At 48.5% G+C, this 23,484-nt stretch overlaps 1 long non-coding RNA gene across 5 annotated transcripts; it reads left to right on the top strand.

The window, feature by feature from the left end:
• The first annotated feature begins 5,677 nt into the window (after positions 1–5,677).
• Positions 5,678–23,183, top strand: LOC128574030 (uncharacterized). 5 transcript variants are annotated; one of them, XR_008376593.1, is made up of 4 exons: positions 5,678–6,877; positions 9,014–9,112; positions 14,980–15,162; positions 15,260–23,183. It is a non-coding gene; the product is annotated as an uncharacterized LOC128574030 (long non-coding RNA). The 5 variants fall into 5 exon arrangements; XR_008376594.1 differs by having other exon boundaries at positions 14,980–15,820; positions 16,277–23,183; XR_008376592.1 differs by having other exon boundaries at positions 14,980–17,664; positions 17,953–23,183.
• The last annotated feature ends 301 nt before the right edge of the window (positions 23,184–23,484 follow it).

Below are 23,484 nucleotides of genomic sequence, written 5' to 3'. Positions count from 1 at the left end.
ACTGGGTGGCTGATGCCCTGGAAGGAGGCAGGCTCAGGGGACTGGCAGACTCCGGCACACACGCTCAGGCTAAGGAGGTACCTACCTAGACTCTGCTACCTAGCCCCTAGTGGCCCCATGACAACATGGGAGCACCATTGTCAGACTTTCTGAATTTCTTAAAAAACAGATTTTATTGTTTATTTGGAGACAAAGTCTCACTCTGTCTCCCTGGGTAAAGTGCCATGGTGTTGTAGCTCAATAGCAACCTCAAACTCTTGGACTTGAGCAATCCTCTTGCCTCAGCTTCCTGAGCAGCTGGGACTACAGGCAGCCACCATGACGCCCAGATGTTTTTTTCTATTTTTAGTAGAAACAGGATCTCATTCTTGCTCAGGCTGGTCTCGAACTCCTGAGCTCAAACAATCTGCCTGCCTCAGCCTCCCAGAGTGCTAGGGTTTCAGGCACGAGCCACCGTACCCGGGCAAGACTTCATTTTTTAAAGCGGTTTAAGGTTCACAGCAAAATTGAGAGGAAGGCACAGAAAATTCCTATATATCCCCTCCCCCACACATGTGCAGCCTCCACTCTTATCAGCACCTTCACCAGAGATACATGTTCTAATTGATGAACTTATATTCACCCATCATTGTCACCCAAAGTCTGCAGTTTACATAATGGTTCACTTCCGCTGTTGCACATCCTGTCGGTTTGGACAAATGTATTCTGACGTGGACTTCATACAGAACGGTTTCACTGTCCTCAAAGTTCCTCCGTGCTCTGCCCTGTCATCTCTCCTACCCATTTCCCCTGGCAACTACTGATCTTTTTGTTATTATTTCTTCTGTGTGCCACTGTACAGCGGCGCTTTACCTGCATATGGCACCGCTATACTATAATCGTCCCATTTTAAAGAAGAGAACATTGAGGGCCAGAAGCGAAAACTGAGGCTCAGAGAGGGTCAGCAACTCACCTAAGGGCACCCAGCTAGTAAGTGGCAGGTAACAATATCAACAACAAAGGCCATGAAGTAACAAGATTGGACAGAGCTAATACTGACTTGGCACCATTAGTTGCCATGTGCTGGGTTCACTGCTTTAAGTGCATGACCTTGGAGTCTAGCTCCAATACCCTTGTTCTGCTCCTCTCACCCTGCCCCAGGTGGGTACACTTCCCACTGCCCTAAGCCCCACTTAGAGCCTAAGAGAGGGTCAGCTGCAGCGGGAGCACTAGTCTGGCTCTTGGGTTCATGGATCAGTTCCCAGTGGGGCGCCCTGGCCCTGTGACCAGAGCCTCACCCCTTGCTCCCCTTTTATCCTGAGATTTCAAAGCATTTTACACTCACACACTAATTAGAGGAGACACCTTCCTGCCTCTCAAGGATTTTTAATTAGCCGCCTCTTTCGAGGCTGCAGGGCATGGGGGCTGCAAACTACTAATTCCAGGACATTGGCTCACAGGATGTGGTCCAGGGCAGCTGTGATCGCCACCTCCTCAGAGGCCCTCCCAGACCACCTGATCAAAAAGTCGTTCCCTCTTCTCTCTCCCATGCACCTGCTCTATTCCTGTGTGGTACCTGTAACCATTTTTAAAAATTGTGTGCTTGTCTGCATAGTGTCTTAAAAGAATAGCAACAGCAATATAGAATGGACACTGTGTTGTGGGTCTGCATTTGCTGGTATTATTTTCCTGGAGCACAGAGAGTTTAAGTAATTTCTTCAAGGTCACACAGCTAGTGAGGACACTGTATGCTTCAGTTTATTTGTTCATCTGTCTTTAGTGTCTGTCTCCCCCACGAGAACTTCTGTTTTGTTTACCTCTGTGTCCCAGTGCTTAGAACAGTGCCTGGCCCACAGTAGGCGCTCAGTCAGTACTGTGGGTTGAATGAATTCATGATCCTGCACTCAGCTTGTGTCAGAGCCTGAGTTCCTGTGTAAACACAGACGTCTCTTTCTGTGCCCCAGGGAGAAGGAAAACCACAGAGTTGGCTCTTTCCTAATTCTCCGCTCTTTTGTACCTCCACACCTTTGCTTAAGCTATGCCCTTTGGTTGCCTTTCCTTTTTCCATTATTTAGCTCAGAGGTCCGTATGTTACAGCCCAGGAGCCAGATCTGACCCATTACCTGGTTTTGTCAATAAAGTTTTATTGGACCACAGCCATCTCTATTTAAGTTTTATCTATAGCAGCTTTAGATCTACAACAGTAGTTGTAACAGAAACCTGTGAAGCCTAAATATTTACTATTTGACCCTTTACAGAAAAGCTTTGCTGACTCCCGATTTCACTGACTTTTCCTTATCCTTTAAGAATGAGTTGAAATGCCTCCTCCTCCAGGAAGCTTTCTGGGATTCCTCAGGCTGCATTAAAGGCCCCCGTTAGGTTCTCCCCTTGCCCCATCTGTCTCTCCAATATAGTGTTTCCCAATTTTCTCCCATTGCAGTAGCCTTTTTTTGACACTCATTCTTTCCCCCCAAGAATTTTTATAAATTGACGAATAAAAATTGTATTTATTTGGGGTATACAACATAATGTTTTGAAATATATATACATTGTGGAATGGCTAAATCAACTCTCAAAATTTTAATACTATAGAAACACTGTCTATGTACTGCAGCCCTTTGGAGGCCACAACCATTGTAACAGCTAAGAATTTTTGCTTCTGTTGAGAATACATACAAATATAACACCTAACTGCACTATGCAGTCAGTGGAAGAGCATGTACTGAGCACCTTCTGTGTGCCAGGCACAGAGGAAAGAGGGTGAACATGACACAGCCCTTGCATCTGATTGTTCATGGGAATGATTCCTCACCTCTCTGAGCAATTTGGAGGTAGAGACCCAGATAATTCAACTTTAAATTAAAATCGTTCCCTAGAGTCCAGCACATAGTAGATATTTAATAAATTTAAGAATTTATTAATGTGAGTAGCTTTGAAAATGTAAAGCCACCAGAAGTGTGTGTAATTGGGAAAAATAAAATTGCATTGGAATAGAGCCAGGGATTGCTGGAGTGATGTTGTGTTTTGGAGATTTTTCAGTGTGCCTGCTATCAGTCATTCAGTCAACAAACTTTTGTTCATTGTGTCATCTGGACCAGAAGGCCATAGGTGGGCACCATCCTTCCCAAGGCTCTATGATGTAGATGTTCTAAACTGGCAGTCCCAGCTGCGGGTGTGTATTTTAATTGTTCTTCATTGTGCTAAAAAAAAAAAAAAAAAAACTAACATGCATACATACACAGAAACTAAATTGATTGTCTACTTTGAGAAATTGGGAGATTTTATATAAAAATCTGAACTTCTGTCTTTTCTGGAACAAAAGAGAACACCTTCGCTGCACTGGACCTGCACCCTCATTGGCAAGGATCAGGTGGAAATAGCAGCAGTTGCCCTTTAGGTAGGACACACAGACTAGTTTGCCCCAGTCTCCACCCCATCCTGCTGTCTTCCTGACTTTGAGACCAAGAGTCAGTTTCTGTCCAGCACCACATAGTTTCCTCACACTGTCCACCTTTATATATCTGTATTTTCTGCTGGGTTCCCAAAGGCTTTTGAGTTTTTGACTCCCCGGATGTCTTGTCAGGAGGGTCAGGGTTAGAGAACTGAGGCAGTCTGTGGCAGTCAACAGCCTATTGGCTCTCAGATCCAATCCCTGCCTTCCCTGTCCCTGCTCGGTATGGCAGGAACACATGACCCCGCTTCTCTTGCCCTCCGCTTCCTCCTGAGCCTGCCCAACGGGAGGCGGCATTGGAGGGTGAGGGAGGAGAGGAACCGGGCGTTTCTCTCCCTCTCTCTGTGCTTTGGGCATTAGATGTACACCTGCTGGGCCTTGGTAATGCTACCTCATCCTCTGTCCCTCCAGCCCCAGGAACACTAGCAGCTTTCTGCTGCTGGGTTGCCCTGCCTTCCTGGGGCTTCTCAGCTGCTCTGCCACCTGCGTAACCAATGCCCTGTGTTAAACTCCCTCTGCTGAAACATCTGGAGTGTGTGTCTGGAGGCCAGTGACTTCTCCTCTTTGGGGGACAGCACAGACATTGGGCTCTGCGGTCTCAGAATCCTTTGATCACTGCCTAACTACTGAGGTTGATCTCCGTGACTGCAGCTGGTCAGACACTCAAGGACTCTCTCAAATGGGGGCCCTGGTGAGGCAGGAGGAAGAGGCTCTTCCGGAGTCGGAGCTGCCAGACACGTTGATGAGGTGGGGCTGTGGAGTGAGACCAGTTCTGCTGTGGCCACTCAGGGGAGGGAGGCTTGAGTGTCCAGCTGGAGCCTTTTTCTGACTGCTGGGAGGGGCAAAACACAAGCCCTGAACTGGGAGGCTGGGAGATAAAGCCTGGCTCCTTCCCAGCACTTAATATAGAACTCATTAGGTGACCCAGCCTGGCTTTGGCTCTTGCCAAACTAGAGGGGGTAGAATTTATATGGGAGTGCTCATTGTAATATAAATGGCAGAGCTGTTTCATTCTTTCCTGAACTCAGGAAATTGCAGCCCTGTGCTGCTGGTAATCACATTGGTAGAGGATGATTAATTGAATTATTAAAAACAGAAAGGAACTATACCGAGTGTCTTCTTTGCCTACTTTTGATGGACAATGCAGTGAATTTGGAGGTGTGTGCACATGCACACGTGCACCAAATGCATTTGTACGTGGCGTCTTCCAGGGTCTTTGGAAAAAGACTGTTCACAGTGTCCCATAACAGGCGGCTTGCAGTGACCACTCAACCATTGGAAAAAACATCTGTCCCACTCTTTGATTGGTGTCTGTCCCGCCGCCAGTTTGGGAGCTCCAGGGAGACATCAACCTGCCTGCTCTGTTCCCCATGGACCCGTGAGCCTGACACACTGTAGGTAGGAACACTTTTGATGACAGCTGGTTTGTTCTGGTGTGCCCCATGGGATTCCTCTGGACATAGGCACACACTGGCTCCTCTGCCTGGGTAGCTTTTACTCGCCCTTTGCTCGGTTAATACCTCATCCCCATTCATAGCTCAGCTGCAATGTCACCTCCTCAGGGAAGGCTTCCCTGATTTTCAATACAAGGTTTGGTCCACTTGTTAGATGTCCTTAGGTCATTCATTCCTTTATTTCTCCCAATCACTTAAATATTTAACTACTTATCCAACACACATCTATAGAGCTCCTTCTCTGCTCCAGGTTTTGTTCCAGGCACCAGCTCTCGTTCATATTTGTGGAGTTCATATTCAGAGATCATTCAACAAATAAGTAAAGAAACTTCAAGCTGTGATACATACTATGAAGTAAACATAGTGGAGTGACATGGTGAGAAAGTGACGGGTGGAAGGGTCAGGGGACTGGGTGGTTAGATAGCCTCTCTGAAGAGGTTATGTTGGAATCGAGGTTTGAACTAGAAGAAGGAGCCGGCCATCGGAATATCTGGAGAAAAGTGTGCGGAGAGAGGAAAAAGCAAGTGCAAAGGTCCTGAGGCAGGAATGTGTCCAGCACAATTGGGAAACAGCCAAGAGGCCAGTACAGCTGCAGCACAGTGGGGAGACGTGAGCTCAGTGAGGAAGAGCAGTGGCAGACGGGGTAGGGCCTTGGAGGCCACTATGGGGACCCTGGACTTTGACCTGAGATCAGAGGATAACCACTGGAAGCCTTTATCTGTAAGGCCCTGTGTTGCTTCACAGCCCCAGCCTTTGCCACTGATTGTTATGGTGCATTTGTGTGACTTTTTGAGTGTCTGGCTTTCCATCTGATGGTGGATTCCTAGAGGGGGCAGCCAGGCCATTCTGATCACCAAGTATCTGTGTGTCGGACCCATAGTACAAGTCAGGCTCAAGCTGGGAGTCCCCAGAAGCAGATGCTAAGAAAGGATTCAAGTCGCTCATTTGGGAGGTGATCTCAGAATGTAAGGGAGCAGGGGCGTGAGACAGGGAAGGGAAGGCAGCCTGTACAGAAAGATGTTTTGAGCAGGTCACTGCCGTGGGCACCTGGAACTCAGTCCCACTCGGGACTCGGGCTAGAACATGCCTCCAAATTATTCCCACCAGGCGACAAGGATACTGGGAACTTTATCCACCAACTCTGTGGCCAGGTCGGCTAAAGGCCACTGCCAGGGCATGGACTCTCAGGTTCTTCCCACTTGTCCTGCAGGGGCTCAGCAGAGAGATACAGGCCCTGGTGAGTGCACAGGGGCCGCCTGCTGTGCTGCAGAGCGCAGTCCATATTTGAGTAAATGAACAGCTGCTCACCAGTAGAACAGCGGAGGTAGAGAAGCCTCTGAGTACCTTTGGGCACCACGACCTCTTGAATTTTTGGCAAATCTGTAGTGGGTTAGCCTTTGCTCCAGTCTCTTGGTTTCTGTGTGGAAGGTTCTGGAAGTTTGCCCTGCCATCCCAGGACGCTGGGGCTCACTACATCCTGGCAATTTGGAGAGGAGAAATTTGGAGTTTTCTCTAGGAAGCCTTTTCCTCAACAGCCTGTAATCCTTTATCGGTATTCAGTCCTTCCTCAGACCGAAGGACGGATGGACAAGCAGCCTGATGGTGTGGGCCCTGAATTCCAGGAGCAAAACCCTTCTCTCCTTCCCCCCGCCGGGGAAAACTGGACCATGTCTGAATGGCACCGTGCTCTCCGCCCACCACCCGGAAACTGGCCTCGCTGGCAATAGGCGGGAGGGGAGGAAGGCAGAGCTGTTAGAACATGTCCCCAGATGCCTCAGCAGCAGGGCAGGTAGTCGGGGTGAGCTGTAGGAACGGAATGACGTGAGTTTCCCCTTGATGAAAATCCCCTGGCCCTGCTAATGGGCTGTGCAGACAGAGAGGGCGAGGGGTATAAAGATGCCGTGGGCAGAGGGACGCCTTCCAGCCCAGGAAACCAAAGAATCCCGCCCATTACCTGGAAGCTGCAAGGCCTCCTGCCTCCTGTGGGCGTCAGGTAAGTGGCGCAACGTCCTGTTAGAACAGGGTTTCTCAACCACAGCCCTGTTGATATTTGGGCCAGAGAATTCTCCGTGGTGGGGCTTCCCTGTGTACTCAGCAGTGTCCCCACTAGTTGCCAGCATCAGGCCTTCTCTCTCTGCCACGACAATCACAAGTCTCCAGACATTGCCAGATGTCTCCTGGGATGCAAAAGCACCTGAGTTAGGAGAAAGCCTTTGCACTAGACGGTCAAGTAGACTGAAGAAAACTCTTTGGGTGGATTTGAGTCAGCCAGACAGCAGGACTGGCATGGGCGTTTGGGACCACTGGCCTCCCACCCTTCGCTCCTGTCTCCAAGTCCACTGCTTCTCTTTATTCCTGCCCTACATTCACAGATCTGGCTATGCTAGTTCCCCTCTGTATCATTTGGACGGGACTGTACCTCCCCAGGACTCAGTTTTCTCACCTGAAAAATGGAGCTTAGGATTCCTTCCTTCTGTGGCTCCGCACCTGTAGCTCAGTGGCTAGGGCATCACACTGGGCCTGGTGGGTTGGAACCCGGCTCAGGCCTGCCAAACAACAATGACAACTACAATCTAAATATAGTCGGGTGTTGTGGCGGGTGCCTGTGGTCCCAGCTAGTTGGGAGGCCGAGGCAAGAGACTCGCTTAAGCCCGAGAGTTTGAGGTTGCTGTGAGCTGTGACGCCATAGCACTCTACTGCAGGTGACATAGTGAGACTCTGTCTCAAAAAAAAAAAAAAAAGATTCCTTCTTTCCTAGGCTCATTTGGAGGGATGATTAAAATAACAACGTTGACAATAATAAAACAGCTCACAATTTCAGAGTGATTACTTCGTTCCACGCCTCATGTTAAGTGATTTACATGTCTTAACGCATTGAATCTTCATAATGGCTTAATGAAGCAGGGCTGACATGCACATGCCCAGGCTGCCAACGTGCCGTTCTCCCCCCTTAAGATGCTGCCCTGTGGGCGGCAGCTGTGGCTCAGTCGGTAAGGCGCCGGCCCCATATACCGAGGATGGCAGGTTCAAACCCGGCCCCAGCTGAACTGCAACAAAAAATAGGTGTTGTGGTGGGCACCTGTAGTCCCCGCTACTTGGGAGGCTGAGACAAGAGAATCGCTTAAGCCCAGGAGTTGGAGGTTGCTGTGAGCTATGTGATGCCACGGCACTCTACCTAGGGCCATAAAGTGAGACTCTGTCTCTACAAGAAAAAAAAAAAAAAAAGATGCTGCCCTGGTCTCCTGGTGCAAGATGCCTCCAACTCATGCCCACATTACAGCCAGCGTGAAAAGGAAAGGGGAAAAGCATATCCCCTCCTCTTTAAAGTAAATCCCATTGGTCAGAACTTGCTCACATGGCCACATCTAACTGCAAGGGAGACTGGGAAAAGTAGTTTTTGTCCTGACAGCCCTGCGCTCAGCTACAAGTCCATTGCTTGGGAGTAAGAGAAGGTACTGAAGAGACAATTGGCATTCTAGACTATATCCAGTTTCACAGATGGGGAGAATAAGGCGCATAATGGTTAAGCATCTCTTCCAAAGTCACAAAGAAAATAAGAAATTAAAATAAGACAATATATGTAAAGAACCAGGCACCCCGTAAATGTTCAATGCCAGGATCATCCTTTGCAATTTACAGTTTCAAGGGTCCCTCTTAGAGGAGGATGCTGGAATTCCCTGTACCTCCAGCACTGATAAATGTTCTTCTGCCCCTGAGACCCACATCCTTTAGATCATCTAGGTAAGACCCACAAAATAAGTCAAAGGTTTGGGGGTAACTTCCCAAGCAGAGCAGAGGGCTCCATGGCACCTCATTTCCTTCCACGCCAAGGTGGGAAATGTGTTGAGGCAAGTTCTCAGCCATAAAATTTCCCCTAAACTATTAAAAAACTGAGGCCCAGAGAAGAGAAGGGACTTTGCCAAGGTCACACAGCTGGCTACTGACAGAACCAAGAGCAGGTCCCCAGACAAGGGCCACTGTGTGTCTGAGTCATACTTTCCTTGATATTGAAGTGGTAGAAGCTCTGTGTGTCCCGTCACATAGTGGGGTGCTTGTGTAGATTCATGGCCTTTGTTGGGGAACCCCAAAGTTGGTATCTCTGGGTTTTTTCTCTTTTGTCTTTGGTCAGAGGCACTTTCCAAGATAGGAAAGCCTCCACCTCCTTTCCCAGGCAGCTGCTTCTGGAGGCCAAGTGGAGGAATGGGTCGTTTGGGGGTCTCACTGTTCGGTAAGTACATTTACATTTGATGCCTCCCCCTTTTTTTTCCTGTGCGATAGTCCCAATCCCGAGGCCAGAGCTTTCCTGGTTCAACTACTTCCCCTCAGAATCTTCTATGGGAGTGGAGGGGAGATTTTTATCAGGTTTCAGTGACCACTGCAGAGGACACAGCCCTTCCAGGGCTCTGGGGTGTGGACAGCCTGCCTTCTGCACTCTGCTCAGCTTCCTTTGGCTAGATCAGCAGAGTGATCTTCCTTTTAGCCTTTCAGCTTTTATTTATTTATTTTTTATTTATTTTAGAGACAGAGTCTCACTTTATCGCCTAGAGGGATGTGGCATCACACAGCTCACAGCAACCTCCAACTCCTGGGCTTGGGCGATTCTCTTGCCTCAGACTCCTGAGTAGCTGGGACTACAGGCACCCGCCACAACGCCCAGCTATTTTGTTGTTGTTGTTGTTGTGGTTTGGCCAGGGCTGGGTTTGAACCCGCCACCCTGGGTATGTGGGGCCGGCGCTCTATCCACTGAGCCACAGGCACCACCTAGACTTTCAGCTTTTAAAAACCCATGGCATCTCTCCTTCTCTGCCTTCTAGTTGCCTGTTCTCTGTCCTTTGGTGTTTATGCCCTTTTTGTTTTACTTGCCTTCCCGCTCTGTGGGCAGGATTTCTGAAAGAAGCAGAGGGTTATGCTACAGCAACACCCCCATGAGCTGCACTCTTGAATCCTCAACCCCAGAACCCTGATTTTATCTGGGGGTGAGAGGTGATAGGTCCAGGCCCAGAGATAAGATTGAGATTGGGCTAAACTAGTCACCTATGTCACTATTCTTTGCCATAACTCATTTTTCCAAGCCTCTTCTGCAGTGTAGAGCAGACATTTGACCAGTTTGCTCTATGAGATGTGAAGGGAAACTCTTCCAAGGGGAAAGATTTCCTTTCCATACTAAAAGAGCTCAAGGAGAAAGTTTTGGGGGCTTTTTTTTTTTTACCCACCACCCAACACTTTTTTCCTGTCTTGAACTTCATTAAGTTGATACTTCATTAAGTTGATACTCTGGGCTGTGGCGACTATACTGTGACTGTGAGGTAACAAGGATACGGACAAAAAGCCAGTGCACAGGATAACAGAATGGGGAGATTAGAAGTGGCTGGATACTGGATGACATTGTTGAGATGATTCTTTGATCTGAAACTGTCTTCTTTCATTTTATCTGTGAAATGATTAAATGCCTTTATGTTTAACCCACTGTTGAAGGGTATTCCCAACCAGCATACTTGTGTTTAGTCCATCATCTTTTGACCCTGCAGTTTCTACCCAAAATTCCAGCTGGTAGGACCATCCTCTATTTCCAGGAGTGGCTGACATCTCTGGGCCCTGCCTCCCCTCCTTGGGAGCTCATAGAGAGCAGCTTGTTGAACCTGCTTGAATGCTTTGCAGGATGAATAAGACGTAAAGAAACACACATCTTGGGGGAACCTTTGGAATTTACTCAATTTAAACAGGCAAAACATTTGCCTTCTATTTTGGGGATTGGATTCTTTGATATAGTGTCAACTCTCAGAGTTGAACAGCATGAAGGGAACTTTTGACTGTATCAGTAAGAAAGGCTTAGATGCAAGTAACAGAAGAGTCACAATGACTAACAATTATATGGTGAGTGTAACTTGCCAGGTCCTGTAATAAGCATTTCACTTATACAAACTCACTTCATCCTTACAGATGATATTTAAAGCTGATACTATAGTTCCCTCCATCCTGTATGTAGGGAAACTGAAGCAAAGCGTTTGGACGTGGTGCCAGGCACCTGGCTCCAGAGGCCACAAGCTCATCCACCACACTCTAGAGCCAATTATCAGAGGTTTCGGCCATAAGGGCATCTATCGTTCACTTAAAAGTTCAGCATAGTCAGTCTAGGAGTCCTCCAACTTTGACCGTCACCATCTTCAGTGCGTTAGATTTTTGCCATCTCTTGTTATAAGTTGGCAACTAGGGCTGAGTATCCCTTTCTCCCATGGATGTGCCCAAGGGAAAAAGGGAGGGACAGAGGCAGTATTGCCAACTCCTTAGGAGAAAAGTCTCCCTGGCGCATGAGTAGCAGATCTGTTATCTCATTGGCTGGAGTAAGGACACATGCTCTCTTTGGACCAATCCCTGGAAGACTGGAAAGGATGCGTCATGATTGTCTTGACCAATCATATTCATCCACTGGGGCTGGATAGAGTATGGTTGGCACCCGTCAGTGTTACCTTAGCAAAGACGGGCACAGCTGTTGGGTAGGCAGCCAGTGCCAACTGCCCCAGCAGCTGACATTTACTGAGCACCTACAGTGGGGCCAGGCTCTGTTCTAAGCTCTTTATGTGCATTATCTCATCAAGTCCTCATGCTATCTTTATCCCTATGTATGATGTACAATTTGAAGCCCAGAGAACTTAAATGACTTGCCCAAGATCATTTAGCAAGATGAGGAGTGGAGGGGAGGGACCTGAGTTCAAATGCAAGCCCTCTGGACCAAGAGTGGTGGCTCACGCCTGTAATCCTAGCACTCTGGGAGCTCGAGGTGGGAGGATCATAGAAAAATTAGCCAAGCCATGTGGTCAGCTGACGCCTGTACTCCCAGCTACTTAGGATGCTGAGGCAGGAGGATCGCTTTAACCCAGGAGTGGGAGGTTGCTTCAGCTAGGCTGACTCCACTGCACTCTAGCCTGGGTGACAAAGTGAGCTTCTGTCTCAAAAAAAAAAAAAAAAAAAAAAAAGTACAAGCCCCTTAGAGACCCACTCTTCAACCCCTCTAGAGGGAGTTGCCAGATAAAATCCAGGATGCCCAGTTAAATTAGAATTTCGGGTCAACAAAGAAAATGCTTTAGTGTAAGAATATCCCAAATGTTGCACAGAATGTTTTTATACCAAAAAAAAAAAAGTCATTTATTAAAGATCTGAAATTCAAATTGAACTTGACATCTTATATTCTTATTCGCTAAATTTGACAATCCTACTAAGGTGTCCAGGGAAGAAACCTAAGCAGTGGTGTGAAGGTTGAGGCACACTTCATTTGCATAATAAACACAAGGCAATGTATCCATCAGTTCCACAAAGAAATAGGCATTCTCCCATTTTTCATGAAACCTGTTCCCTCTCGTTTGTTTTCTCTTTTTGAGAGAGACTTGGGTACAGAGAAATATGTCCCTGTTCTCAGAAAAACAACAGTGTGTGTATTGTGACACATGGCACCTGACATTGGGCCTCAGGACTAGGGAGGCAGAAGGGAGAGGCAGGGAGTGCAGGAAACTGGAGAATCCCCTTCGAACACTCCTAATCCCTCTTCATTATTGCCAGCTAGGAACGTGGGCCCAGAACAATTGAATCTCACAGTGTTTTAAGGGAGATAGAAATATGAGATTTTATGTGAAGTCTTTTGAATTAGGAACATTGACTCAAATTTTATTAAAATGTGCTGGGGGACAAAGGAAGCATATTTGTAGGCTTGTGGGCAGCCAGGGGGAAACCTCTGCTGTTTAGCTTTGGAAGCTGAAAATGTAACTGTTGCAAAGAAAGGAGCCGGGCAGAGCCTGGGCTGGACACTGGAGCGTGATCGGGGGGAGGAACTGCAGCCAGACCCGAGTTCAGCTTTCCTCTGTGTCAGACAACTGCTGTGCAATGTGGGTGGGTTGCATAGCTTCTCTGTTTTCTAAACCGAGTGTGGGAATTGTATCCATCTTACTATGAGGGCTCCATTGAATCAGCTGACTAGGTGAGGTACCTGCCAGGCAGTGGCTGTCCAACAAAATCCTAATCCCCACACCCGCCCTGCTTAGGAAGGGCTTGGACTTAGAAGTGTTGATTTGAGGGTTCTTTTCAAGCTCTTCTCCCTCCTCCCCTTCTCTCTCCCTTCTTCTTCCCTTTCTTCTTCTTTTATTTTTTTTCTCACTCCTTCTTCTCCTTTGTCTTCTTTATCTAAGTGGTGTAATTAGGACCAGGAGTCAGGAGACCTGGCACCAGGCCTAGCACTATTCCAGCCCTGGGGTAAGACTTTGAGGAAGGATACTCTCCTCGTAGGGTCTTCATTCTCCATTTTTGAAGCAGGCAGGTCTGGTTGGAGACATAAGTGTCCCTCTGAATACAGGGGTCCTACAATTCTGGGGAGGCTTCAAGGAGCTGGGGGCAGGGCTGGCAGCCTCAGTGGTTATGGGAGGGGTGGCTGGAGCAGGAGGTGAGTCAGGGCGTGGTCTAAGGGCTAAGGAGCCAGAAGAACATCTTCGCACAGAACACCCACAGGAAGGCAAAGGTGCAACTCACCAGGGAGCTTGTAAACAGCCTCCAAGGAGATCTGGGTTCCTACTTGTTTTGAATTGACTGTAGGCCCCTTCCAGGGATTTGGAGTCACAACTCGTAATAAATCATCCTTCCTAGAACATGGAATCCCTGAGCCCCTCCTCCCAGACTTTCTGTGATCAGACCTCTGCTCACCTCTCCAGGGCCCTCTCCATCCTCCCAATTCTGGCCAAGCCAGAGCCTGGTGAATTTCTAGAACGTGCAATTCTTTTCCTGCCTCCAGGCCTTTACACAGCTGTTCCCTCTACCTGGAACGTTCTCTCCTCTTTCCTAGATCTCACCAAGATAAAGCATCCTTAGTATTTAAATTTCAGCTCAAATAACACCTCTAGTGGGCAGCCCCCTGTGATCCCTGGAGGAACTCCAGTCTTCTGTGGGCCTGTTTACCTTCCCTCCAAATCACTTGTAACCACTTGTGGGGTGCATCTATGCACTTCTATTTGCTCCCTCTGTCTCCCCTTTTCCTGAGGGTGGGGATGAGAAGGGTCATTTCTGCTGCTACAACCCAGTACCTGGCACAGTCAGGCACAAAGCAGGTCAGTAATTAATAGTTATTAGAGGCTAATAAATATGAATGAATAAGTGAAGCTCTCAGAAGGGTTCCTGCAAATCCCTTAGGGCTCAGGGAGCTCAATATTCTCTTCATCAGCAATATACATCAGGTCAACCCTCCAATATCACTTTACTGCACTCTGAGAAAAAAATCCCAAACTCCTCTATGGGCCTTTACAGTATTGCCCAGAATCTAGCCCCTACCAACCCCTTTGACCTTTTTTCCTTCGAATTGTCCCCCAGCCCCATCCCTGTCTCAGCTCTAACTACACTGGTCATCTTTTTGTTTCTTTGCCATACTAGGCCTGTTTCTGCCTTAGGGCAGCACACTTTCTGTTCCTCATGCTTGGAATGCTTGTCCCTCAGGCCATATTATCATTTAGATCTCAGCTACGTTGTTTCCTCAACTTCATTCTCCTTCAGAGTGCCTTGTTTTGTTCCTTCACAGGATGTATTGCTGTCTAAAACTATCTTGTTTATTTACAAATATTTGATTGACTTTTAGCTGAGTTCATGACCATGCACAATCAACATAGCTCTTCCTAGCTCCCCTTGCAGCTAGGTGCAGCCATGAGCCTAGCCAATGAGTTGAAATTAGGAGTTGTGTGTGGCAGTTTCTGGAATCTTTCCCAGAGATTCATTTCGTCCCTGCCCTTTCCCCAACCTCCTTCCTTTTCCATCCTGCCCTCTGGAAGGCAGACGTGAAGGCTGGTGCTGTAGCCTTCATCCCAGATCATGAGAGAGATGGGAGAATGGTATACAGGAAGGAGCCTGAGACCCCGAGGGCTTCCTGGCATTGCCAAGCCCATCCCAAACTGTCTACACCTGGGCTTCATTCACATGACAGAAAAATAAACTCTTTTATTTATTGTTGTTTTTGCAATTCAGTTCATTATACTTTATTATGACTACATTGTATGCCCCACATGGTATAATCTGATATATTAGTTCGGCTAGAATACCTGCTGGATCTTTTTTTATTTTAAAATATAGGCCATAGGGCTTCATCAACTCTGCCCAGAATTTGAGCTGGCGTTATCAGAGGAGACCTGGACCAGAGAGGGAAGGCCACTTGCCTGAGGCCACACAACAGGGGAGAAGCAGAGCTGGTATTTGACCTGAGGAGCCCGGATCCTACCCCACCCAACCTCATTTCTTAGAAGTTTCCAGCTTGAGGTGTTGATGGACTTCCTCCTGCTCAGCCAGGACATCAGGTGGGGTCATCTATCCCAACTCTTCTTCTAAGGCTGAGACAGTCTTTCTCATTTCTCAGGAACTCCCAACATGCTGGAAATAGCAGAGAAGACTGCAGCTGTAGGGTATGACAAGGAGTGAACTCCAGCTCTGGGCCCTGCCACTGGGCAGCTGTGCACTCTGGGGAAGACCCCAGCCTCTCCACTTCAGTGTCCTTGTCCAGTAACAGTGTGGCCAGGCCAGTTGTCCTGCAGTTCCCTAAGGAGCTGTGTTTGGAATGTCTGACACCTCAAGAAAAATCGGGCATTGCTCCCACAAAGGGGAAATTTCTGGGATGCAGGCAGAAATTTGTGCCACTGGTGTTAGGAGGAAGTGGCCTACTGGGTGCAAACTTTGGAGTCCGTTCTGGGGTTCCAAGTTCAAATCCTGGATCTGCAATTAGCAACTATGTGACCCTGAGTAAGTCACTTCCCTCCTTGTAGTTTTCAGGCACCTTCCTGGGGTCGAAAGGGGACCCATTTGTTTGTTCGTTCTTTTTTCAACCCGTGTGCGCTGAGCCCTTCTTCTTCAGGCCGTTTCTAGATGCTGGTGACTGACGGTGAACAAGGTCTGGAGCCAGACGATAAAGAAGCAGACAAAGGTGTCGCACGTGGGGTGACAGTAATACACACATGACAAACTGAAGCAGGTGGGGGCTTCAGAGTGGCGGAAGGGAGAGGCAGGTGGGCAGGAAGACCACTCTGATGAGGGGACATCCAGGTGTGATGTGCAGCCTGAGGTGTGACTTTCTGGAGCAGCTGAACCTGGGACCCCTCATTCCCCAGAAAAATAAACTCAGATCAGGAATGTCACGGTGGCCAGCTCTGTGTCCCAGGCCCCAGCTTTGGGATGGCTGGGGGAGGTATCCACCTCTCTCCATCCACCATCATCTCCTGCCTGGACTAGTGCAGTAGCCCTTCCCTTCTTGGTCCCTTGCTCCCATCCTGGCCTTCTCCAGTCTGTCCTCCCCTCAGCATCTCTCTTAGTCCCTCTTGCTGCCAAAACCAAAAACTACAAACTTAGTAGCTTAAAACAACCCTCGTTTCTTCTTTTTCAGTTGTGGAAGTCAGAAGGCAAGCTGTTGGCAGACTGCTTCTGGGGGCTCCACGGGAAGATCGGTTTCCTCGCCTGTTTCTGCTTCCAGTAGTTGCCTGCATCTCTCGGTTTACGGCCCCTTTCTCCACTTTCAAGGCATGTCGCTCCAATCTCTGCTTCTGTCATTTTTTCTTCTCTCTGTAGTCAGATCTCCCTCTGCTCTCGTCTTATAAAGACTACGGTGATGACATTGGCCCGAATAACTCAAGGTAACCTTTTTATTTAAGAGCCTTAACTAATCACAGTTGCAAACTTACTTTTGCCATATTAATCTTCACAGATTCTGGGGATTGAGACGTGGACATCTTTGGGGGGAGGTACTGTTCAGCTAACCAAAGCATCCAAAGAGATCCTGTTAGAATCTAAATCAGCTGGCCCTGGTGGCTCAAGCCTGGCGGGAAGATCACTTGAGCTCAGGAATTCGAGACCAGCCTGAGCAAGAGCAAGACCCCCATCTCTATTAAAACAGAAAAAAAATTAACCAGGCGTTGTGGTGGGCACCTATAGTCCCAGCTACTTGGGAAGCTGAGGCATGAGGATTGCTTGAGCACAAGAGTTTGAAGTTGCTGTGAGATGTGATGATGCCACAACACTCAATTCCAGGGTGACAAAGTGAGACTTTGTCTCAAAAGAAAAAAAAAAAATAGAACCTAAATCAGACCTGGTGCCTCCTCTGCTCAAAATCCCACCATGGCTCCCACTAGCCTGCACACTGATCGCTCCAATCTCATCTGCTTCTCTCTTCCACCCTCATTTGGCTGCAGTCACTGGGCTCCTGGCTGTGCTTCAACGCACCAGGCGAGCGCCTGTCTCAGAGCTTTTGCACATGCTGTTCCTCTGCCTGGAACTGCCTTCCCCAGGCTGGTCCCTCCTCATCCTGCTAGCCTCATCTCAGAGGCGGCCTGCTGGAGATCGCCTTCTCTGGAGGGGCTTTCCCCCTCTCCACGGTTGCATTGGGTACAGTCTAAAATGATATTGTTTGTGTATTTATTTTCTTATTTTTTGTCTGCCTTCCCCATTAGAATGTCAACTCCAAAGATGCAGCAGGGGCTGGGCCTGCTGGCTTCTCTGCTAAATCTCCAGGACCAAGGACAGGGCCTGGTACATAGTAGGTGCTCAGAACATACTTGTTCCATGAGTCCTTGTGTGGTCAAATGTCCCTGAGTGCTGCTGCAAATAACATACAGGTTTATGTAAAGGCATTCCCACATACCTAGTGACTTGTGGGGTTGATCCCTTTTCTCAGTGATCAAAGCACTGTCCTCGTGCACCGGAAGGCGGTGAAACATTGTCTGCATTGAGCAATTGAGGACTTGGAAGGGGCTGCGACGGAGGCAGGAGTCCCTTAAGGTGAGTGCTACCAGGATTGGCAGTGGGGTCTCATGATGACAAGCAGGGGTGTGAAGTGGGTCTCTTGGGCAAGTGGCACCCTTTCCCTGTGCCTCAGTTTCCATATCTATAAGATGGCGATAACAGATTTAGCTCCTGGCAGGGTTCTCAGCCTCGGTGCTCTTGACATTAGGGCCAGACCATTCTCCACTGTGAGGTTGTCCTGTGCATTGTGCAGCAGCGAGCAGCACCTCTGATTTCCAGTAGCTTCTCTCTAGTTGTGACAACCCAACATGTCCCCACATACAGCCAGCGCTTCCTGGGGGGCAAGATCGCCCCCTGCCGAGATCCGCGGCCCAGCGGCCTTATGCTGGTGGTTGAAGGAGATGACTCGTGGCACATCAGCTGGCGCAGCGGGGCGCTCAGGTGCTCTGGAAATCATGGCTGCTCTCTGGTTAACTGGGCGACCGGCCCTGCCACTCCAGAGCAGGTGGCCTTGGGTGAGTGACTCCAGCTCTCGGAGTCTCAGCGTTTTCATCTGTAAAATGAGATAATAACAGCATCTAACCTCTTGGGACTGTTGGAAGGGTTAAGTAAATGAATCCTGTGGCGTTCTCAGGACTGTGCCTGGCCGGCAGTAAGTGCTCAGTGAAGGGGAATTCTGAGAATGAGGATCAGGGCGATGAGGCCCCCTGGGAAAAATGGGGGCAAGACAAGAGGGGTCTTTACCTCTTCACCTTTCCAAATGCTACCTGTGGTCTCATGGGCCCTGCACTCGTGGAGGACACACGGACACAGCTGTCCCCACCCAGCAGGGCAGCTGGCTCAGTCCCTCGACCCCGTCAGGCCATTTAATAATTAAGCAGGACAAGGGGTGATGTGGCTGGAAGGCCAGGAGTGACCAGGGCCTGGCCTTGCTGGGCTTTGGTGACGTGATGGCCCTGGGATCATGGCCTTCTTGAGCCCATAAACAGGAGGTTGGGCCTCAAGATAGGCAAGGCCGGGCCAAGGTCTGTGCTGGTAGCCTCACGCTGGACTCATGCAGGGAGTGGGAAGAGGGGTGCACTAAGGCGACAGGAAAGGGGGGCAACTCTAACCCCCACCTCACTCTCCTTGAGGCCCTCTCAATTTCCCCTCACTGAGGACTTACTGTGTGCAGAGCAGGGCTCTGCCACGGCACTTTGCGCAGAGTGACACCCTTCTCCCATCATGGGGGGCTCTGTCCCCTCTCCAAATGAGCCAGGGCCTATTTCTATGACTCTCATTGCCTAGACGATGGGTGGGAGGCTTCCAGAGGGGAGTCACTAGCTCATGGGGCAAAGCCAGACCCAGTCCCCAGCCCAGGTCTGGGGTCCCTGAAGCACCTGCTCTCAGCCTGCACCACTGCCACGGACATTGACTCCTCTCTCTGTGCGTCCTCACCCCTCTCTCCCTCTCCTTCTCTCCCTCTCTCTTTCTCTGAAAATCTTCCTATTTGTGTTTCTGTCTGGGCTCTCTCTGCTCTTCTGTCTCAGTCTCTCTTTTTCATGTTAGCCATCTCTCTCCTTCCTCTGCTTCCTGCCCCGGGTCTCTCCCTCTGTCTCCCGTTGCCTTTTTCTCTCTCTCTCCCCTCCTCTGCCCGCCAGCCTCCCTCTGACTGCCCTGCCTCATGGCCCTGTCTCTCTGCAGTCAGTTCTTGTCCCAGAGCCAGCACATTATGTCCCTGGTCAGACCCTGACGTCAGGCGGGCCTGGCAGGCAGCCATGGGACACTGCCGGGCAGGCGGGAGGGAGTGCTGGGCTTCCCGGTCCCCACTGTAGTGGCCGCCTGCCTGCCGCCTGGCCCGGCCTGCCTGCCCTCACAGCAGGGCTTTGGATCTCTTAGCCTGGCCTCAGCTGGCTGGAGGGGGGAGGGCAGGCACTAGGTGGCTACTCAGCCTGCAAGCCAGCGTTGCAGCCTCTCTGCTCACCTTTCCCCTTCCCCCACAGCCAAAGAGACTTGGTCCCAGAGGGGAGACAGTACAGCGGGGAGCTGAGTCCTGGCTGTGTGACCTGAGACAAGTCACTCAGCCTCTCTGAGCCTCATTTCCCTGGAAACTAAGGCTACTGAGCATCTGCCTCTCTGGTCTGTAGGGAAGATCAATCCACAAAGTGGCTTGCGCAAGCCCACCGCAGGTGCTCAGGCTCTCCAGAGTCTAAACAAACAGTTTTCCTGGCAGAAGTGGGGCTAGGGGTCTGCATGTCATAGTGACAGGTCAGCCTCACTGGGGTTTAGTGGGCGGGGATGTGGCATGGGGGACAGCCAGGCAGAAGGAGCTCTCCACCCAAAATACAAAGAGTGCTCTGCCGAGAAACCCTCCCCAAGCCTGGCTGGTCTCAGACCCCATCAGGGCTTCAATAAGTGGTTTAAAAAATGTCATATTTCTTGTTGAGTTTGTTTGTTTTCCCCCCTCCGATTTTCCAAGCAATGTCATTTCCTTGAAGGATATTTGGAGGGCACCTGATCAGCCTGGTTTAAAAACAGACTTTAGGATCAGACAGATGTGGGGCAAATGCAGCTGAGTGGCCTGAGGCCAGTGACTTCGCCCTCTGAGCCTCAGTTTCCTCATCTGTCAAATGAAAATAAGACATGAGAGGGCGGTGAAGAGGATGAAGCAAAAACACATTGGTAAAGCACGCAGGATGGGGTCTCGCCATGGTAAGTGCTCTATATACGGTAGCCTTTTTAACTTTTAAAAATCCTCCTTATTTTAAATATAGAAGATACAGAAAAGTACAAAGAAACAAAACAAAAGGTTCCCCGGAGAGAATCACTCTAAGATGTTGGTGGGAATTCTGCTCAGCTACCATATTTATATGGCGAGCCTACCGTTGCCTGTGTTCTCATTGTTCATGGTCATAAAACTTAACTTGAAGTTTCATTTTAAAATATCTTTATTATTATTTTCTGAACACATACATATTCTAAAGGTTCAAAAGGCATCCCGTGAGAATTCTGAGGTTCCCTCGCACCCCAACTTGTGGAAGCAAATCCAGTCACCTGTTTCTTCTGCATCCTCGCTTCCCTGGTTTTACATCATCTTCAGACACAGGACTAACAATCTCCCCCTCTCACTGGCCCACCCTCATTGTGTTGTTTTTTTAAAATTCACTCAATTAGAAAGCGTGATGTTATAAAAAAAAATGAGAACCTACAGACAATCCAGAGAAAGGGGGGCATATGGGGGGTGGAGTCACCTGAAATCTTTACTCCTTGTATATTCTGGAGCACGTCTCCATGGGCTTTTCTCAACTCTTGATGTGAACATTATTGTAGCACCAGGTATCTTTCCCTAGCACCAATCAAGTTCATGATGACACGTCTGTGCCTGTATCTGATCATTATCGGCCTTCCCCACTGTGCAGAAAGTGCCAGGAGTCAGCCACAGCCACTGTCTGGGTCTTCCATAGCCAGTGGTGCGTCGGCACATAGTTGATCCATAATGGATATTTTCTGAATGAATGAGTGAATTTTCAAAAGGGATCATGCCATGTAATACTATCCAGTGACCTATTTTTTTTTTTTTCCACTTAATATGTTGGGTACATCTTTCCACATCTCTGTGCAGCGAATCCCCATTTTTCATGTCTGCACAGAGTCACCACAATAAACATCTTTTGATGTTGGCCAGAAGCTTCTTCTGCCCCTCACTGGGAAACTCTTTTTCAAACACAGATCTGTTAACAAATGCCATATGATCCACCCGCGCCCCAGCCCTTTGGATGATTACTCTCAGCCTGACACTTCATTGGTTACATGAGCCCATTGTTTTCTGGGACAAGTCAAGATTTACTGTCTGTCCCTGACATCATGTTTTTCCAGAGAAGCTTAAGAGTGAAGAACTCGACCCTCCCCACCCACTGTTTCCACCAGTTAAAGGTTCTGCAGATTTGCTGAAGTTGGGAAACTTGCTGTAACCCTTGCCTCCCTGGAGACCGCACCTGAAGAAGCTCACACCAAGCTCATTTCTACCTCAGAGCCTTTGCACTGGCTGTTCCCTCTGACTAGGGAACCCTTGAATACGCTTCCCTTGAATATTTGCTCAGCTTTTCAGGTCTCTCCTCCAATGTTACCTTCTCAGAGAGGCATCCGAGGCCAGGCACGGTAGCTCACACCTATAATCCTAGCATTCTGGGAAGCTGAGGTAGGAGGACCTCTGGAGGACAAGAGTTGAAGATCAGAGAGGCCTCCTCAACTACCTTTCTAAATGAGCACCCTATGCTGCTTATCTGGTTTCATATCTCCTCATAAGACATTTGCCACTGCCTGCCATTGTGTTACATTACGTCGTGTTATATTATTATATTTGGCTTTCTTATTGATTGTCTATCTCCTCCACCATGAGGACAGAAGAGTCTTGGGCCTCTGTTTTCTTCCCCACAGTAATCTCCAGCACCTAAAATAGGACCTGGAGGGCTGTCAGTGCTCAGGAAATACTGGTTGTATCAATAAATCTGAACTCTAGGACTCCAAGGCTGATGGCCAATGCCATCACTCATTTATTCAATACCTATTATTGAGCATCTACTGTGCTCCAGGGTCTATCTGGCCGTGGATGGGCAGACTTGGCCCTCCTCTGGAAGGAGGTGGTCAGTGGCAATGGAGACGCACATGCATCAGATGACGACATCCACGGTGATGTGCAGCTCAGGCAGCAGCGTGAGGACAAATCTTGGAATCTGTGATGTGGGTCCCTTGCAGACCTGGGTAAACCACACAAGCGACTTCAATGGGAATAGTATTTCTCCCTGCTATTCTGTCACCATAAGTGGAGGAGAAATAAAAAAGTGATACTAGCACTCTTCTGAGCCCACTTAGGTCTTTGCATGCGGAGCCTACTTTCTGGCTGCCCTGTACCTGGTGTATACTCCTCAGGGAATTTCCTGGTACAGAAAGGGCAAGAAAACTTGTCTTCCCAGACTCAATTGTAGTGTAGGTATAGGCCTGTGCCTGACATCCAATTAGAGGAGAACAAGAAGACAAGAGAGGTCTGGAAGAAAATCTGGTTCCAAAGAATGTGGTAGGAGGGTCCTTGGTGGAAGGCAGCCTGCACTGTAATAAGGCTCATGGGCCCCACAAAGCTCAGGCCTTGCTCATGGCTATGTAGTCTCCAGTCCTGGCCCTGAGAATCCCCCCTGAAGATTCCACAAACCACTCAATAATCTTTAATAAACTCCTTTTCTGTGTAAACTAGCCAGAGTGGTGGATTCTGTTGTTTGCAACTAAGACCCCATTGGCCATGTGACATGGACACCTAGCTGCAAGAGAGTCTGGGAAATAAGTTTTCCCCTCCCCGGGTGGCCATATGGCTAGCAAAAGCTCATAATTTCTATTGTTAAGAAAAAGGGAGAGATCAGAGAATTAAGAGGAAACAGGGATCCTGTCACAATAGGCAATAATTTAAAATAATATCAACTAAGATTTTGTAATTATATAAAAAAATGTAATTTTGTTGAGAACAGCAGGGTTTGAAATTGTGTCTGGAGTATGACTGCCACTTTGTATTATAATACAATTTCAAAATGAAGAAAGCTACCCAGAGAACAAAACTGCTAGAAAATTGGTCTTTGTGGGTAATCCAATACAAAGTTTTATTTTTTCTTTCTATTCCCTATTTTTCAAATTTTCAATAATTGAGCAAACTCAACTTCCCGAAAAAGAATCCCTATGCAGATTACATAATCCACTTGAGCTACAATTTGTGTTGTGCAAGTTCTGTCCTCAAATGTGCCAGGGAAGCCAGATGGGAAAAGAAGAAATGAAATTATACCTAGTCATAGATAACATTACTGTGAATGGAGACAAATCTAAGAAACTCACAAA

Source organism: Nycticebus coucang, chromosome 21, assembly GCF_027406575.1.
Source record: "Nycticebus coucang isolate mNycCou1 chromosome 21, mNycCou1.pri, whole genome shotgun sequence".
Lineage (NCBI taxonomy): Eukaryota > Metazoa > Chordata > Mammalia > Primates > Lorisidae > Nycticebus > Nycticebus coucang.
This window is presented reverse-complemented; position numbering and strand designations above follow the sequence as displayed.